The sequence below is a fragment of the Halichoeres trimaculatus genome, unplaced genomic scaffold, assembly GCF_033239565.1.
Source record: "Halichoeres trimaculatus isolate MK-OKI-2021-1 unplaced genomic scaffold, fHalTri1.1 fHalTri1_scaffold_20, whole genome shotgun sequence".
Classification (NCBI taxonomy): Eukaryota; Metazoa; Chordata; class Actinopteri; order Labriformes; family Labridae; genus Halichoeres; species Halichoeres trimaculatus.
The window spans coordinates 23265522-23284309 of NW_027437198.1; the positions used below are offsets into that span (position 1 = coordinate 23265522).

At 41.4% G+C, this 18788-nt stretch overlaps 1 long non-coding RNA gene across 2 annotated transcripts in view; it reads left to right on the top strand.

Annotated features, from left to right (window-relative positions):
- LOC141809986 (uncharacterized) overlaps positions 1–13025 on the top strand; it is a 91095-nt gene extending 78070 nt beyond the window's left edge. The window contains exons 5-6 of one of the 2 annotated variants that reach the window (XR_012600032.1): positions 12289–12593; positions 12671–13025. This is a non-coding gene — a long non-coding RNA (uncharacterized LOC141809986). The remainder of the gene's footprint in view (positions 1–12288; positions 12594–12670) is intronic. The other variant, XR_012600033.1, reaches the window with a different exon arrangement.
- Positions 13026–18788: the final 5763 nt, after the last annotated feature.

Sequence of the window (18788 nt, forward strand, 5' to 3'; positions counted from 1 at the left end):
AAGAGTGTGTAAGCGCCGACTGAACGGCTTTAGATGTCGGACTTAAAGCCTCAGTCTGTTTCGCAAGATGGTATTACACTCACACACACGTATAGCCTTCTGCAAGCACAAGTGTGTGTGTGTGTGTGTGTAAGTTTGTGTAAAGCCTATGCAACACAGTTAGAACTATCAAGTTAGTACAGAAGCAGAGCAGAGCAGTGGTTTCAGGAGGATTGTGTCCATCAAATGAGCTCTACATTTCTTGCAGGTTGATGTTATTGAATAATTAAGGTGGAAATGTGAGGTGGAGAAAAAGCAGATGGACAGAATTGCATAAAGTCAAGGGGCTCTAATTTCGTGGACCAGGCGCAAGCGCAGGAGCACCTGCCCTGCCCTGCGCCGGCAGGGCGTGACCGGCGCACTTTGCAAGTTTCCTGCAGTGCCAAGAGAGGCGCAGTCAAGGCGCAGAGGAGCGTGTCCACACCACCCTCTGCGCAAATGGCAGAGAGGGAGGAGAAAAGCCGTGAGAGGGTTTAACACAGCCAAGCGCTGTTTTCACCAATCAAATGAGCACCTCTCCTCGCCTTTAAATACACTGCGGCCGAGGCGCAGCATCTGATTGGTCTGAGTGATCCCCAGCACCGTGGAAACAGTGTCTGGAAAGACCTGACAGCGGAGACGGTCAGAGCCGCTGTCCCTGCAGCAGGAGTATGGACAGCGGGGCGCATTGGAGGACACGAAGCCCGTCACTGTGTGGGCCAGCTCCCGGGACAGATTTAATCTGTTCCTTTGTCATTGATAGGAGAACAAAATGAAGAGACAGTTACACAGCTGGCTTATCCATTCAGAATACTTTTGATCCACCTGCACTCCTGGTTTGTCATCGCCAAATAGCAGAACCTTTGGTGATACACTGTATACTCTCCCAGTGTCTCCACCTCATCCTCCTTACAATAATGTACTCCATCTTTTTAGATCAGGTTAAAAATAAAGACGAAAACAGAGAAATATGGGAAATCACAGGTAAATCCTGAGTGACACACATATTTTGTCTCTTTTTTCTTTGTCTTTTCTCTCCCTCTTTTCTTTGAATTAAATGAAATGAGAGAAGCCAGATATATATATTCAGTATCAGATGTTAAGGCTGTTTAATTTTTAATTGTAAAATCAAACTTCCAGCTGCCGTCAGGTTAACTTTCCATTATGACGAACGGCTTTAATCTGACATCAGATGTGACGGGACAGTTAATAGAGATACAAATGAATATGTGGTTCAGGCGATCATATTGAATAGCGATTACTGTGATTGTTTATTGCATTAAAATGTGTGTGACACTCTGGAAACCTGCCTCTGAGGCTTTGTTGACATGTGCGCACATGTGCGCCTGTCACCAAATTACAGCTTTGGAGGGTGCGCTCCGCTTTGCGCCGAGAATAGACCAGGTTGGAGCTGGCGAGCTTTCAGCGCACTTTCTGCATACTTTTTGCGCACTTTCTGTGCTGTTTTTGGCAAAAAATTGTCAATGCGCCAACATGAATCTGCCGACACCTCCCCCTGTTGCGCTGTCAACTCCCCCTGGTGCGCAGTCACACCTATCTCTGTGCAGACGGTCTACCAAATTGTCAAATTGGCAGCGCACAGCGGTGCGCCACACAAAATTAGCACTGCACAGGGTGCGCCAGGCTTGCGCCCCCTGCGCTGCGCCACAAAATTAGAGACCAAGATGTTTATTTGGATTGGAAATTAAACCTGTACTTGTAGGTGCTTTTTTGACAACAGGAACTTTCACCAGTTGACCCCATAAACCAGAGATCTTCAGCTATACCAAGGATACATCAAGCTGAATCACCAGTTACTAGATTTAAGACAAGTAATCCTGGTGCTGACAGGGGAGTAATAAAGTTTGGACTACACAGCTGCACAAAAACTGCACATTGTGGAATTCAGGATAGTTTAGTTTAAAACAGAAAACCTGACTTACTATATTTCAGACTTTACGGTAAATGGCTCCACTGAGTTTGAACTCAAAGCTCCATACCCGTGATGTGAGTGTGTGTGTGTGTGTGTTGCTTTAGGTAAAAACATTCGACTTTTATACCGAGACAGTGAGGCAGACAGCAGCTGGTCAGCTCTGCAGAGCAAAGATTTGGGGAGGATCAGAAGGGATGGAGGGATAGGGAGAGGGAGGGGAGGATGGCATAGGCCAAATGTTGACCAGATGCTCGCTTCTTTGTCTTTTTCAGCCTTTGAATAACATTTGACTGAGGCAGCATTTTGCCACAGAGAGCTATTTATAAAATCACTGATGAAGGATTAAGAGATTGTGACCAAAAAGTCAACTTTGTAACAGTGAGAAGAGTTTGTAGTTTGCGCTTACATTACTAAAATGCTAATCGAATCCACACCCTGGGTTATTTTGATGTTGTGGGATTCTGTATTAAAGAAGTAAAGTGTAAATTTTAATGTAAAAAGGTCTTTAGCTGACCAAGTTTTGATTAAAGCACAGTGGCTTTAACAATGAGGAAAAAAAGGAACAAGTTAAGTCTAATTTACTGTTTTTTCCAACACTGTTTACATGAAAATGGAAAGCTTGTCTTCTCTTCTTTCAAGAGACATTTGAATTTTTTTCACTTGCCCAAATGGTTGAAGAGTTACGGTAATGAGAACAGCTCGCTTCACTTATTGCCTGTGATTGGAACGCCATAGTGCGTACATTCCTATGACGTACAGTAATACCCTAAACATCTCTGTAAAGCTTTTCCTTTCTTCTGTTAGGAGCTGTGTGAATCTTCTTGCTTGCCCAATTAGTTGAGGAGTTACGGTAATTTAAAGCACGCTTGTAAAAGGGGAGTGCGGATAGGGGCAATACTGATAAAATTTAGCTTCAGACCTATAAAAGCTATTGAGCGGTTTCTTAAGTTAAAGAAGAACAGATTTTGACACAGTTTTTTTTATTTTGAAAGTCACTAGGGCTGTTTTCCAAACCACCTACTACATACTACGCATGAATGCAGTATGTAGTAGGCACTGCATACTGCCTACTGCTTTTGGAAGTAGTATGTAGTTTGACTGTTCAGTTGGGTCTGTTTTGTAGTAAACTACTCTGGTTTTAAGTTTCAGAAGGCGGAGCGACAGCTGATGTTTTTTTTTTTCAAATTTCATTTTTTAGCTTTATTAAAAATGTACAAAACAAACGGGTAAATTGTGAGATTTTAGTTATTTTGTTCATCGTACCACAACAGAAACTTCATGTTTGATTTTTAATCTTACACCAAAAGTAATATGGTTTTTTTTTTTAGGAATCTGGAAGGGGTTGACTTCTTATTCTTACAGCTGATAAAGAAACCACTCCTATATAACCCATGTATTATTATTGTTATGTGATTGTTTGATTTGTATCCTGTGAAAGAAGGGGCAGAGTTTTTCTTCTTTCTGCTCCTTTTTATTCAGTTTTGGGATCTTTTATTTTTTCTTTGTATTGATTTTTATTGATAAAAGAATGAAATAAAATAAATGAATAAAAAAATGTATGGTTAAAAAAATGTAATTAATGGTTTATATGGGCTTTAATGAATTTGTAGATAATAAGAATAAGTAAACATCTCTTTTGCAACTAGAAGTGACAAGATTTACCGGTGTTTCTTTCTCATCACTTCACTTCTATCTCACAGATTGTCTGACGTTAGTGTTGTTGTATTGTAGTTGTAATGCTGACTCATTCCAGTAGTTGGCGGTAATTCATGCATACTGAGAAATTGTCCTGGATCAGTAGGACATCCAGGGATTTTTGGCATACTGCAGATTTCGTAAGTTTTGGCATACTGACGACTATATACTGAATTTCGGCAAAACAGTAGGCACTGCTCGTGTAGTAGATGGTTTGGAAAACAGCCTAGGTGTTTTTAGATAGTTCCCGGTCACGACTTCCTGTCCCACTCGATCTCCATCTTTTCACACTGAATTTATGCTTTACATTTCTGCGTCCAACAAGGATGGTTTACTGGGGCACGACAGACCAGACAATGGAGACATACATCTATTTTTTTGCTCAACACTGCCCCTATAGTTTCTAGTTGAGCTGCAACTTTTTTTTCTTAATGGTATTGAGAAATATGCAGATATTTGGATGAAAAGATAAATTTAAGTTATAAATACACCGTCATAAACAAATAAACAAACTTACTAACTTATTTCAGCACGTGGTTGTTGAGTTGGAAGATTCTCGCCTTGCATCACTGATGGTTTGAGAGTTGAACTTTTCTGCAAACATTTCTGAATATGTTACAAAGAGATGTTAATTACTTTATCTAATTATTCAACTGTGTCCCTCTGTAGAGAAGACTGGATTACTTTTTTAGGGGGAGGTTTGGAGCTGCTGCCAGTCTCATGTCAAAAACTGAGCAACGCTGTGAAGTGATCTCTTAGAAATGTAGTCCAAAGCATGAATGCAGTGACAGCTTATCTCCAAAGACGACACCAGAATTAAGTTAATTAATATTGCCACTCATAACACTGATAGGTATACTTAATGCTGTGAAGTGCAATTAGGATCTCAACACTTTTAATTTGGGCTCAGTTATCTCGTCCTCCTGATGGAAGACCTCGTGCGGTATTTATGTTATCTGAGCCGCACATACGAGCACTTTTCTCCATTTTACATCCTCTTAAGTGGGAAACACGATCAAACTGGGACTCGAGCTCGGAGGAAACAGTGCAGCTTGGCTGATACTTTAGAGCAATTTGGCTGGGTGAAAGAGAAAGCAGTGAGTTAAAGTGACGGCTCAGAGAGAGATGGTGTTGTTTCATTGGGCTGTGCTCCACAGTTCAGCGAGGGCCTCCGTCTCCTCCAGCGCCTCTTAATCCATCACACCTCCCGTGGCCCTGGATCTGATGCACTCCAGCGCCCCCTCCCCACAGTCACGGCTGTATCCCTGCTCAGCCCTTAGTGAACGTCTGCCGCTCTCACCCTCCTCTTCTCCGTCTGAGAGAGTGGCAGGGTTGTCAGCAGCGCCTCTGGCAGGATGGACATGTTTTCATACATGCTCCACATTCAGCCTTGTTCACGCGTGTGTGTCTGTCACTCACAGCTGAGAGGAAAGACTCAGTCCTCCCGGCGCGTTTGATGCCAGTCTCACCTGCAGCAGCCTCTCAGATGATTTTTTTCCAGCCATAAATGTTAGAAACACTTTCTCTCAAGTGAAGCTCCTCAGCCAAAACCCAAACATCTCTCATAACTGGAGACTTGGAATCACTTCTGACATGTGAGAGCTTTTTTTTTTTTTTGGCTGTGTGTGATTTTTTGGAATCGAGACTTCTCTTGATGAATCTTGCTGATCCGTCGGATGCAGCTGCACACACTTCCTTTAAGCTTTCATCCACTTTTAATGGAAGCCGATCTCCTAATGAGCAGGCTTCATTAACCCTCTGTCAGATTTCTGACCACAGTTGGAGGGATGAGCGTGGTTGTGGTGTTAAAAAAAGCACTCAGAGCTGCGGAAGAGCGACTTAGCATGTGGGCGTTTGATTTACGTTCAGACTTGCGTCACGCACACGCTCAAAGCAACACCCTGCCATTTAGCCTCGGCTCTTTGGCATGTTTTCACACTTTGTAGTGTGTTTCTCTAAACTCTGCAGCCTGTCTCTGTACCTCACTGTTTCTCTCGCTGCCTATTGTCACACAAGGTGACCCTCGAAACACTCCAGGAGCCCTGCTGGGCATCCCAGCTTTTTTCTTCAGCAGCCAAATCACACAGCTCCACCTCTCTGTATACCTGGTGGTGGCAATCCAGCATCTACAACCCAGTTTTTTCCCTCACAGCAGGAACCACAGCCCAAAGGAAGAGGCTAGTGGGTGGGTTTGTGTATTTGATGTTCCCTTTCAATTTGCAAGTTAAAGGGAATTCAGATGTGTGTTTGTAAGCGATTGTGTGCTTGCATGTTGAGCGTTTTTGTGCATTAGTCTATTATGAATTGACGCTGTCTTTTTGAGAGTCTCAGCACTAGCTGTAATGAATTCCAGAAGGCTTTCCATCTCTCTGTTCTGTCGCTCTTCACCTCCTATTTCACAGCAGGCCTGGTCGCCTCAAGTCCCTGCCATATGGCCGTACTGAAGCAGTTTTGGGATAAACTTCATACAAATCCACTGATATAAGAGCACAGAAAGGGCTTCCCATCGTCACTAGCAGCTATAGAGCCGTGTGTGCATAATGAGAATAAAAAACATTACCTTATGTGCCTTCAGAATTAATAATTATAAAACTAAATCTAATTAAAGGAAGCTTTTCAGGGCAGAACAGCGCCTGCATGTGCCTCGAAGGAGAGCTTCAGTATTGTCACTATTTATAGGGAAAGAGCTTTTGTTGTTGTATTTTGCTATGATGGGATTATTTCAGGTGGGATCAGACGGGAAACTTCAGGAGACCGGAGGTTAGAGTGCAAGGAGAGTTCGTGACCTGGAGTAATCCTGTGATATATCACATTGAGCTGTGTGTCTGGCTTAATAACTATAAATGTATCTGACAGATTATTCATAATGGCACAAGAAAGTCTCTTTCAAATCTTAGTTGTTTTCTCTTCAGATTCATTTCAGTCAGGAACACTCTCGTCATAGATTTAAACCATTTATTGCCAAATGGAAATATAGTTATAACTGATGTTAAAGCTCTTACGTACTCCTTGGGTTAGCCCAGCAGCCTGCTCAGGCTTTCCAGTGAGTGCATTACAAAATCCCCCACATGGTTTGCCTACATTACATACATCCAGGCTTAACAAGATGCAAACATGGAGACTTCACAGAAGGAAGCTGGGGTGGAGGAGGTGATACCTCAAGACAGCAGCATATTGGGTTTGCATAGGAGTAGCAGGGATAAGTGAGAGTGGAGATGTGTTTAGATACACTGCCTTATCACTTTAATGCTAGGGTGCAAAACAAAACAAAAAGAAAATGAAGTGCAAGGTTGATTGAGATTTATTGGATGTATCAGCCATTTATCTAAGAGTGGCTTCCATATTTTTGTGGAAGTGTTTTCTTTGTTGTCAAATTTGTATCACAATTTCTATATTATAAAATATATAATAAACTTAGAATATACAGTTAAATGATAATATGTACAGCAGCTAATTGCCATGGGAGTGGCAGCTTGTTGCAGCAGCTCTCTTTGTTCCCCTTTTTTCCTCTCCCTTCTTTTTTAACAATCTTTGTTTTGTAGTCTGTTGATACTTTTCATGGCTTTTTTTAAACCTTTTTTGTTCCTGTATTTGTCCACGGATCATACTTGTAACCACGGTCCCATTGTCAACACACAAAATTTCAGTAGTTTGCAGCCCGTAGTATGGTAATGCTAATCAGTGCTAGGCCCAATGTTCTCTGCAAGCTGAGGAAAAGGAGGTGAGGACAACATTCTGATGCTGCATTGCACGAAGAAGAGATGGCGTCAACTTGTCCTTCAATCAATTATGGAGAATGTAAGATATATATCTTGTATTAGATGGTAGCATGATAATGCTAATCAGTGCTAGGCCCGCAAGCTGAGGAAAAGGAGGCAAGGACAATGTGCTGGTGTTGCGGTGTGCTAAGAGGAGATGACATCGGCCTGTCCTTCCATACATTATGGGGAATGTAAGATATATCTTGAATGAGATAGTAGCATGATAATGCTAATTGGTGCTACGCCCAATGTTCGCTGCAAGTTGAGGAAACGGAGGCGAGGACAGCGTTCTGTTGCTGAGTTGCGCTAAGAAGAGAGGACATCAACTTGTCCTTTAATACCTTATGGGGAATGTAAGATTTATCTTGAATGAGATAGTAGCATGATAATGCTAATTGGTGCTAGGCCCAATGTTCTCCGCAAGCTGAGAAAAAGGAGGCAAGGACAATGTGCTGCCATTGCGTTGTGTAAAGAAGAGATGACATCAACCTGTCCTCCATTCATTGTGGGGAATGAAATATATATTTTGAATGAGATGGTAGCATGATCATGCTAATTGGTGCTAGGCCCAATGTTCGCTGCAAGCTGAGGAAAAGGAGGTGAGGGCGATGTTCTGGTGCTGTGGTGCACCAGAACATCAAGATAAGATAAGATAAGGTGGTATAGCTCATGAAATAGCTTAGCCCAAATATTTATCAACGATTAGGTTTGTGTCCGATAAACCAGAGAGAGCAAGAAGTGGGTCTGGGGTCATAGTTTTGTTGAATTTATAGTGCGCATCAGATTTTTCTCAGACAGGTGTGACGTCAGTCCCGCAGCTCCATCAAGCCCAGGTTGCTTATGTGCAGGTCTTGGCTCCACTGGTGCAAAATGTCAGTGTTCATGGAGGTGTTATTGTGATTTCACACCTTACAACAGGGGGAGAGGAAGGTGCATGCAGTGCTTATTTAATATACAGCTAATGATGTGTGTGCATCTGAGTGTATGTGTGGATACATATGCCATTTAAAGTTCTGCATCCCTTCAACCCAATGTGAAGTCGCACAATGGGACGTCACAGTGATGCCTTTTCAGTGTATAAGCACATCTAACACAACGCATCCCCACATCTGATGAGATGAGTCTAGATATCAGGAAATGTACTTTTCAGAAGTTTCTCTTTCTGACATTTTGAATTCACCTGGAAAAAAAAAATCTGATCATCAAAGCTTAAAGGCCGAACACGTGGAGGATGAAGCGGTTAATTTTTGCTTCGTCACCACACAGACTTACAGGTTTCTGTGCAGATGTCATGTGCATCAGCAGCTACTCAGACTGTCACAAGCACAGATGGAAAAACAAATGAACAGAAATGTGTCCTGGAGTGTGAATATGCATTGTAAGCTGTTCACATTATCAGATTTGCAGATGGAGAAAGCATATGCACGGTAATATATGCTCTCACTCTGTAGAATATACAGATGGAGTTCATTTCACAGCATCGGCATGGTGACGGCGTGCGCTGGGTGTCATGTGCGGGGCCTGTGATGTGCTTACTGTATGTGACGGAGCGGTCAGGATCTGGACAGCTGGCCTGGCAGCCTCCACCTCTCACGCTGACGGAGGGGACGGCAGATGCGGCTTCACCTCGCTTAGCTCTTGTTTATACGGAGGAAGTGGAATCTATCTGTCTGTTAGTTTGTCAGACTCTCCTCCCTGGCGTGTTGAGGTGTGTGACAGAGAGATGGAGAGAGATGGAGGCTGGACTGGCAGAGTGAGAGCACACTGTCTCTGTAATGAATATAAATGGGCTCCAGGTCTCACTCTCTGAAAACAGGCACGGGGCGGCGGGCGAGTGTGTGGGATGGAGACGACGCCTCCCTTCCTCTCCTCCCTCACACACTCACGGCATTGTACACACAGAACACGCACAATCACACACATCTGTCTCCGTCTTAGTTTTGTGTTTCTGCTCTGTGGTTCCTGGAGTCTCAGATCATCCAAACGAGCTGTTAGTGAGACTCTCAGCACGATAAAACTTTGGGATGGAGTAGCTGGAGTGTTTAAAAACAGTGTGTTTGTACAAAAATTACTACAAAATACAACCAAGAAATCATTTTCAGCAGGAGAAGGGACAGAGCTTACTTCCTTGCCGGCGTTTATCAAAGGGACTTTTATACATCTATTCATGTTTGACCCATCTAAGGAAACAGCATTTGGAGAAGCCTTTTTTTCTGATAACCTCATTTTGTATCATGGATTGTGAGACTCAGAGGGCTTCAGGGACCTCAAATTCTTTTTTAACCTTTTTTTTTTTTGCCCAGAAGGCTTATCCTCTACTCTTTCAGGCCCTGTTCACATGACAATGTATTATCCGAAAATGCTTAAACACAGTGAAAATATTTTGACGAAAATGGTGAGGGACTGAAAACACTGTAGTTAGCATGCCAGGCCTGTAAGTGGCGCTACAACTGTCTTATCCAGAAGCCGCTTTTGGTAGATCTCCACTGAAGTAGATTTGGGACGATCATCTGGTGTATTGGTGAATGCTAAGAGCAGAAGTGAAGCAACAGATGCTCATTTTGTAGAAAGACAATCAGCAGATTCAGCAGATTGCACAAGTGCAAGCACGATATGGTAGTCCACGACGATTATAACACCGGAACTGTTGCAAGCCATTTCTGTGTGAACGCCACAACACAACAATACCTTTGCTTTTCACCCTAAAGACATTGTCGTGTAAACAGACCATCGGGAACTATTTTGACTTTTCTCTTGCCCAAATAGTTCCAGAGTTACGGTAATGAGAAAAATCTAACATCATTGACCAGAAGGTTGTTGCATGTGGATTCCTGTAGGGTACCGTAATACCTAGAATATTAACGTAAAGCTTGTTTTTTCTTCTTTCAGGAACCGCTTAAATTTTGTGCTTGCCCAAATTGTTGAAGAGTTACGGTAATTTAAAGTACACTTGTAAAATGGAGGCGCTGGTACCCTGATTGGTTTTCAAGCATTTTAAAACCAGAATTGAACAGCCCGGGCCGAGCTTAAACCTGTTAGCATCATGGCAAGAGACGGCAGTGATGATTCTGATTTGTTTTCAGCTCATTTAAAATTTGATTGATAAATAGCACTATAAAAATAAAAGAAGACACCTGTGACAAGTGTTTGGTGGAAAACATACTGGAAACATTCCTGGAAAGCTGAGTTCTGTTTGTTGGGGCTGTGTTAACGTATTGAGTGACCATCCAGGACATTATATGTTTAAGGTGAATACAAAGTGATACAGTTGTCAGAGATGGCCTTGCAGAGAGTTCTGTCTTTGAGAGGCTCATAATGTGTGTTTGTTATTTATACACAAGGACAAACAAATCTTTATGTACCAAGGTGCACAGCATCCTTCAGAAATGATATCTTAACAGTGGCCTCTGTGTACATCCATGCAGCCACTGTGGACATTATTCCACATCCACAGGACAAGTATTTTTCTCTCTTTAGCACCTTTACTCACATCCCCGCTGCTTTTCATCCACAGAGCAGCAACACACACTCCCTTATCTGACACACAAGACCTCCTCCACCTCCTGACTTTGTCTTCTAATTGGCCTCAGGGAAGACACTCTTTGTGAATCTCTTCCCAGCATCCCCTGCAACGTGACAATATTTATTCTCCCTATGCCATGTGCATTATCACCTATTAGCCGTTCTCCCGTTCACGCTGTCACCGTCTGATTCCCGTGACAAATGAACCGTCTGAAGCCATCCCTTCTGAGGGAGTCCTATGATTAGCACACATCTCCTCCGTCTCTGCGAGCTGTTATTGCCGCTCCGCTCTTGATGTTGTCATGAAAAGATTCAGGGAGGGAAAAAAGCATCTTTTGCTTTATTCTGGTTAAGTGTCATCTGGGTCTATTTAGGAAGCTGTGAGGCTGTTAGCAGCGCTGCCAGCGTTGTCATGTTATCTTAAATTGAAACCTTGTGATTACTTGGCATTTCTGGTGCTCTTTAAGGGACAGGATGGGAGAAAAAGCACTTTAAATATGCTAGGAAAAAAGCCCCCCCACACACACAGAAACACGCACACACACACACACACACACACACACACACACACATGCAGGAATGTGCATATACGACCCCGCTCACTCATATAGACTATAATTAATTGCCAGGAAGTCTCAGGTAATTTAAATTGCAAATCAACGCTGCCTTCTTCCCCCAACTTTTTTTTTGTGATTAATATTTTATTGTCTTAGCGAGCGAAAATGCCACCAGTGTTTTTCAGCAGATACAAATAGCACAAAAGAAGAAAAAGAAGGGCACCAGATTGAGGACCGAGGATTGGATGCAGGACTCGACTGTAAACGTTAATTAAGTCTTGTCTGGGTCTCCTCTCCTGTCTGAAATCCTCTTGCAAAGACAGAGGTCTCCTTCCCTGTTTTCCTCCCCTCCTCTCATTTCTTGGTCTGTCTCTCCCGACTCTCGTTTCTGCCAAGTTTTCCTCAGGTCCTGAACTCCTCTTTCAATCAGCTCCTAATTAAGCAGCGTGTTGGACGGGTTTCTTTGGCAGGGGGCACTCAGGTTCAGCACGGAAAGCAGGATCAGACCCTTTGGTGACTTAGGTATGAGTTAAGTGGTGAGGAGAAGAAGCTGGAGGCAGCAGAGGAGATGTGTAACTTTAAAATTGCTCCATTTGGATTTGTTTCATCCTAAAAGATTTCTCTGAAACTGAAATTAGACAAAAACTGAGCCGTTTACCTCAGAAATTGAGAGAGGACATGACCTGCATGTGAAAATTAGAAAACCTTGATGCAGTCCTCATGAAATACAACTTTGACCTTTCTGAGCCAGCGTCTGAAAGCACAGTGACCTTGTGTGTGTGTGTGTTTGTGTGTGTTTCAGACCGGCAGCTTGAGATGAAAGTCTTGAGTCTTCCTCTTCACTCAGAGCGGCGGTGGACGGGTGCAGCCTGCTGGAATCAGATGGCTGGCTCCGCTCCTCTCAAAGCAAAACAAAGAGGAAACCACGCACAGACGAAGAACCCCCCCTCCCCGTGAGGCAGAGCGTGCGCCGCCGCTGTGCTCTGAATGCTGAAACCTCCTTTAACAAATGAAACCAGAATATATCCCACTAATCAGAATACACACCTCCATTACACTCACCGTCCCATTAAGGATTTCCGACTCACACACCAGCCTTCACACAAGGTCACAGCTCTGAGAGTAAAATGTGCCTCGAGTTTCGACTCTCTTCCTTTAATGACGGCGTTTCTGTGTCTCTGCAGGGAGCTCGCAGCCAGCTGTGAGTCTGGAGGTGCTGCTGTACCGGATCCATCCCTCCACAGCTCGGTCCACACCAGGAGTTGTTTAAAAGGCGGCCAGCAGGGACTGATTGTTGGGCCTTCCTCTCCCTCTCACCCCAAACCTGGCTGTTAGTCAGGACCCTGTTTGGATCGTCTCTGTTTCAGTGCCAGAGTCAGAAACCTCCCGTCTCTGTGTGGAAATGATGCTGTGGCTGAGAGCTACTGGTACATCCCAGATGAGCAGTTTGAGAAAGGGAAGCTCAACGACAGACAAACACGTGTTTATATCATCAGTATCATAAAAGAAATGCAAACATTATTGATAAACATATTAACAGACAAATTATAGTCATAAAAAGAGGCTTTAGTCCTTTTCTGAGTCTTTCAACCTGAGTTACACTGCAAAAAACTGAAATCTTATTGTGTTTTTATCTTATTTTAAGTATATTAGTCTCAATACACTTGATTTGAGCGACATCCTGAAAAATGTCTTGTTTTAAGTTATTTAAAGACAAAAATGAGGTCTGAACTGCTCGTAACAAGTAAATTAATCTGCCAATGGAACAAGAAAAATTTGCTCAAAAATCTGCTTAAAACTAGAATAATGTCTTGGTACAAGTAACTTTTCTCTTGTTCAATTGGCAGTTACAAGAAATTCAGACCTCATTTTTGTCTTTAGATAACTTGAAACAACACATTTTTCTGGACTAGTCAGGTGAATGTGACTCATACTAAGTCTAAAAAGACATTTTCTATTGAAAATAAGACAAAAACACTAGATAAGATTTCATTTTTTTGTAGTCTGCAGTTTGGTGTTTCAAGCTAGTTCAGGGGCATCTGCATGTGTAGATGACAAGTTTCTCCTGTAAAACCTAAATACATTCAAGCCTATCAAATCCATCAAACATATCTATAACTATTTATGCAAACATAAAATTACTTAATTACAAATTGTAAGCATGGTCTTTCATCATCTGTTTGATGGACTATCCAAGAAAACAGGTAACAAATGTTAAAGACTGCTTTTAATTCAAACTTAATAGGTCTATAAAATGTTCTGGTGCAAAGTGAAGCTGTGAAATTGATGCTTTACCTCAAGAGATGTCACTAAAGTCAGCATCTGTGTGAAACTTAATATACAAGTTTTACTCATTGGTTTCGAAGGATCTTGCAGGGTACCTCAGCTTATGTGAACAGAGTTTTTGTCAGTGTCTGTTTGAGCTGAGAACAAAATCTGTCTCATTTCAGAGTCTGCATCCTTAATAAATCAGGGGATGAACTTAACACCCTAAAATTGGTCCTACATGAGGTCCAGGGACTTTTGGAGCTGAAACACGACTCCACCTCTGGTGTCTTCGTGCTTAAGATGAGGAAGCTGGTGCTCGTCTCGTATCACGTAACAACAAATCCATCTGCAGTAAAATAAAGCACGATTAAAACTAGGGGATGGGTACTGAATCAGGTACTTTTGGCGGTATCGACCAAATTTGGTCAAAAGTACTGGGTACCGATTCGTATAAAATCGAAAGGTACCATGTTTAGGTACCTAAATGCATCCTTGTGACTGTTAGGGAGTGGAAGAGTAGGTGATTTTCCATGCTGGACATTAGCACAGCATTGCGAGGTCATATATTGAAGTTTAAGTATGTTAAGTTTAAAAACTTTGAGATTTTATTCGGAAAAAATGTATATTTTCTACCACATAAACACAAAAAAGTATTGAAAGTTGTTACTGTTGAGTACCGGTACCGATTGCCAAGCACCGGGCATAGACTCTGGATCGTTTCAAATGTAAAAGGTACCCATCCCTAGTTAAAAACCAGCACAGACTTATTAGCCTCCATGCTAACAGGCTAACTGCAGTGCTACGCAGCTTGTCTGTCTCCTGAAAGCTACAATGTGAGAAGAACTCGCTGGAAATCCCGTGTTTGCAATCACCAAAAGACTTGAGACTGGCTACAGAAACTGGATAAAGGTTTCATTAGATTAAAAAATACTCAACTTTTATAGACACCAGCAGATTTTCTTTAATTTACCAATGAACTGACACAGATACGATTTTTTAATTCGTAGGTTTTTTTGAAGCAATGCAAATTCCTATCATTGTGATCGATGTAATTCCTGTTAAATTGACTAATAATTTATTTAAACATGTTTTTTGCATCAGATGTGAAGTCATCTTTGCACTTGTATGTTTCATTTCAGAGTGCGACACAGCTGTCACTTTTAGTTTGTAATCATTTGTTTTCTGAAGCGTTCCTTCTTCCTGATGATCCAGGAATGGAACGAATCACTTGTGGATTTGTTTTCTTGTTTCTCGTAGCGTGTTTCTCTCAGAAATTGGAGTCATTTAAAGTGTGTTTCTATAAAGGTTACCTCTGCTGTGAAAATTGTTTGTTTCAGTCATCGCTGAAGAGGCTTTTCTACTTCAGGCATCACTTTCCTGTTAAGAGCTGAGCCGGATAAAGTATGTCATTGATGATGTCCGTTTTTTCATCTCCTCTGAGTCTTGGCAAAATTGTGCTGTTTTTGTTTTTTCTTCTGCCACTTTTACAATATCCTTTCTTCTTCCCTTCCGTTTGTTGTCAGTGTTTATTAAGATGAAAGGCAGGTTTGATGTGCGGTTTTGAAGTCCGGGCTGACCAAACACCACTTACCTATATAGAAAAGATAAATATATAAATAAAGAAAGGAGATCTGCTTTCAGGGCTCGCCGTGTCTGCTCGGTGCAGATCAAAGCGCTGAAGTTCTCCTACATGTGGACCATCTCTGGCTTCATCATGAGGAGATTAGAGCGGTCATTAAGAGCTCTCCACAGCGGCCAACAATCTCAAGTGGTCAGTATCTGATATTAGAAACGTAATGTACACTGAAGAAAACATGGGATGGATTAGAAATACATCAGCGCTTTAAGACTTGTACGTTTGGATGAAGCGCTCCAGCTCTGGAGTCGGTGAACTTTGGTCAACCCTGAGGGAAACCGCGAACCCGCTGCAGGGATCATCATCCCAGCTGCTGTTGGAAAGCCTCAGGATCGGCCTGGAGGGGCTCCACCCGCAGAGGTTGAAGATCTGGAGCTACCTTTACAATCCTGATCCATCAGGTTGTACACGCTCTCCTACAATCTGACAGTTTGAGCTGAATATGAGAGTTTGTGAGAGAAAAACCACACACGATATCTCAATATCAGCTTGGTCTTCCACATTTTGAGGGGGCTGGGTGTAGTGACTGCATCCTTGGAGCATTTGGACTGGGATTCAAAGGTTAACTTCTTGTGTAAGAATCCAACGTGCATGTGCTATTTCAGAGAAATTGGGCTTCTCTTCAAATCAGCCTACGTTGTTTTTCAAGGATGTTATACAAACAGTCCATGAGGCTGTCTGGCAGCTTTTCGCGTCTCATCTGGATGAACAGTTTTCCTATAGAAGTGAGATTTACACCGCGCTGTCAGGAGCATTATTGCCTGTTTCTTGGATGAGATGCTTGTTAGAGAAATGAGATCCAGAGTGCAGAGCAGGTCAACCCTACACCATCAGGCGCTGCAACGAGAGGGCACGGAGTGAAGCATTAATATTGAAGTCGTGGCGATAAATTAATGAGACGCTGTCAGAAATTTTCAGTCTGTTTTTCCTACACGCAAGAAAAAAAGTGACTTGAGGTGAATGTCCAGTCTGTCAAACTCTGAAGTGCTGCAGACGTGGAGATTGTCCTTCAGTAAATAGCTTCAGTTTCTTCCTACGTTTCATCAAGTGTTTGTTTCAGTGCATCAAAGTAGCATCTTAGGTAATGTATGTCACGTTGGCCATCATTACGTGTTTCATGTTCCAACGAACCATATGTTACGAATGCACGAAGCAAAGCTGTGATTCGTCTGTGAAATCGCTCTCTGTAAACATAAAAAGACTCTGACTCAGCCGCAGCATTGATGTACTGAACACAGCAAATCTTTTGAAGAAAAAAAAAAAAAAAAAAGGAAGAAGAGACCCCGGGTAAATTATATCCTACATGCGCCTGATGTATTTCTGTTCTGAAAGGAGCTGGATGTATTTTGGCATTCTGAGCGCTCCATCTACAGCAGCTGTAGGATTATCTCCTTTCATTTGAAGTTCAGGGAGGTTAGCGAGAAAACTGCATCCGTCAGAAGGAGATGTTTGTCAGATAATTGATGTTTTGTTAAAGTCTGGGCTGTGTTACCAGGTTGAGTTAGGATGCAGAGGCAGAGGGGATCCCTTTCTTTCCTGTGCAGGCTTGACATCGACGTATTGATATTCCCTGTGTGTGTATATGTTGCTGTATTTGTGTCTTTGAGTCTTAGGTCTGATATTTTTGATGTAAAATGTGTCTGCAGAGTGCACAAACAGAGCATGGATCTGCTTTCAAGGAACAACTTTTTGAGCTGCATCTTCATTTATCTTCAAATTATGACATAATTTGTGTAGACATTTTAATTTTGAATGCTCATCCTGAATCCTGAGGATCCACAGGAAGAACAACTTGCTGGGAGCTAGTTCCCTTCCTGCAGAGGATCATCATCAGCTGCCCACTGCCCTCGTTACATGAACTTTACACCAACTGCCGCTTCCACCTCATGACAGGACATCATGCTCAAACCGCTGCCCTCTGGAGGGTGGCGGTTCAGGTCCATCTTGTCACCGACCAACAGATACAAGAGCGACTTCTATTTTAGGGCTATATATAAAACAAATGAATAAAACTTAATGAATGCTAATACCCCCTTTTGTATGTATTTTTGTCATTTGAGCTTATTTATGATGGGAAATAGTTTCACTCATATGCAAAAAATTTATTCATTGGTCTAATATCAAAACCTACCTTTTTAGTTGAGCTTTTACCTGAATTACCTTTTAGTATTTTTTATTTAAGTACAGACAACTTTTATTATTTTATCTTGTCTTATTTATTTACTTTTTTTTTTTTAATGTTTTCCTTTTAAAATCTTTTATATTTTCTGTATTTTATTCTCTAGTTTTCCTGTTTTATTCTTCATTTCTTTATCATTATATATATATGTATATTTTAACTGAATTTCAAGTATTTTTCATTCTTAATTCTTAAAAATCATTTTCTTGTTTTATATTATGATATATTTAATTTTATACTTTTTACCTAACCTCCAGTGTTTTCTCATTTTTAAATCTTTAAGACGGTGTTTCCTCAGTACGTACTGGGTACAGCAGTGTGCTTTATTATTGTCTTTTATCTATGTTGCTTTTTGTTAACACTGTGTATGGGTTGCTGTGTGGATCGGTTCCTGGGCTGGGTGGAGTGGGTTTGGGGTATGATTCTTTTATTTAATTCATGTGTCTGTTTGTAAAGCACTTTGTGTTACATTTTATCTGTATGAAAAGTGCTATATAAATAAATTTTGATTGATTGATTGATTGAATATGCATTAGTTTCATTTACTGTAATAACGTAATGCAAGTTTATATTCATAAATTACATCAATATCCAACTCTTTTCACTTGTCTTATTTAGCAATCTTCTTATTTAAGACACAGTTTTCCTGCATTTGACTCAGACACTTTGTATTCTTCAATAAAACACTTGCTTTCATACTCTGTGTCTCATTTCATTTACATACAAACAGTTTGTTTTTCTTACAGCCACTAACTTTGTATTTTGTTCTCTTGCAAAACAATTTCCTTTAGGATAAATGAAGTGGAACTGATTTGATCGGTATTGTTATTTTTTATAAAGCTGTCTTATTACCAGACAGAACTGCTTCAATTTCACTTTACTTGTTCAGTGCTGATAAATGAGTCTGAATCCGAAACATGTATGAGATAATCAATGAAAAGATAATATTTAGAATATTAAAAAAAAAAAAGTGCTTTGGGTATTTTGAAGGATCTACTTCTTTAAAAAAAAAAAAAAAAAAGTTACTTTGTTGCATTTTATGTTTAATTTCATTTGAACGCTGTTTTTGAGTAAAAAATAATCAATAACTCGATAAATAGTGTAAAGTTTATCATGTTTATCGTAGTATTTCGAGCTGCCAATCACCGCTCAGCAAACAGTGCACCAGCCAATCAGAGAACGGGGTGGGCGGGGCTTCATCCGAAAACAAGAAGTGACT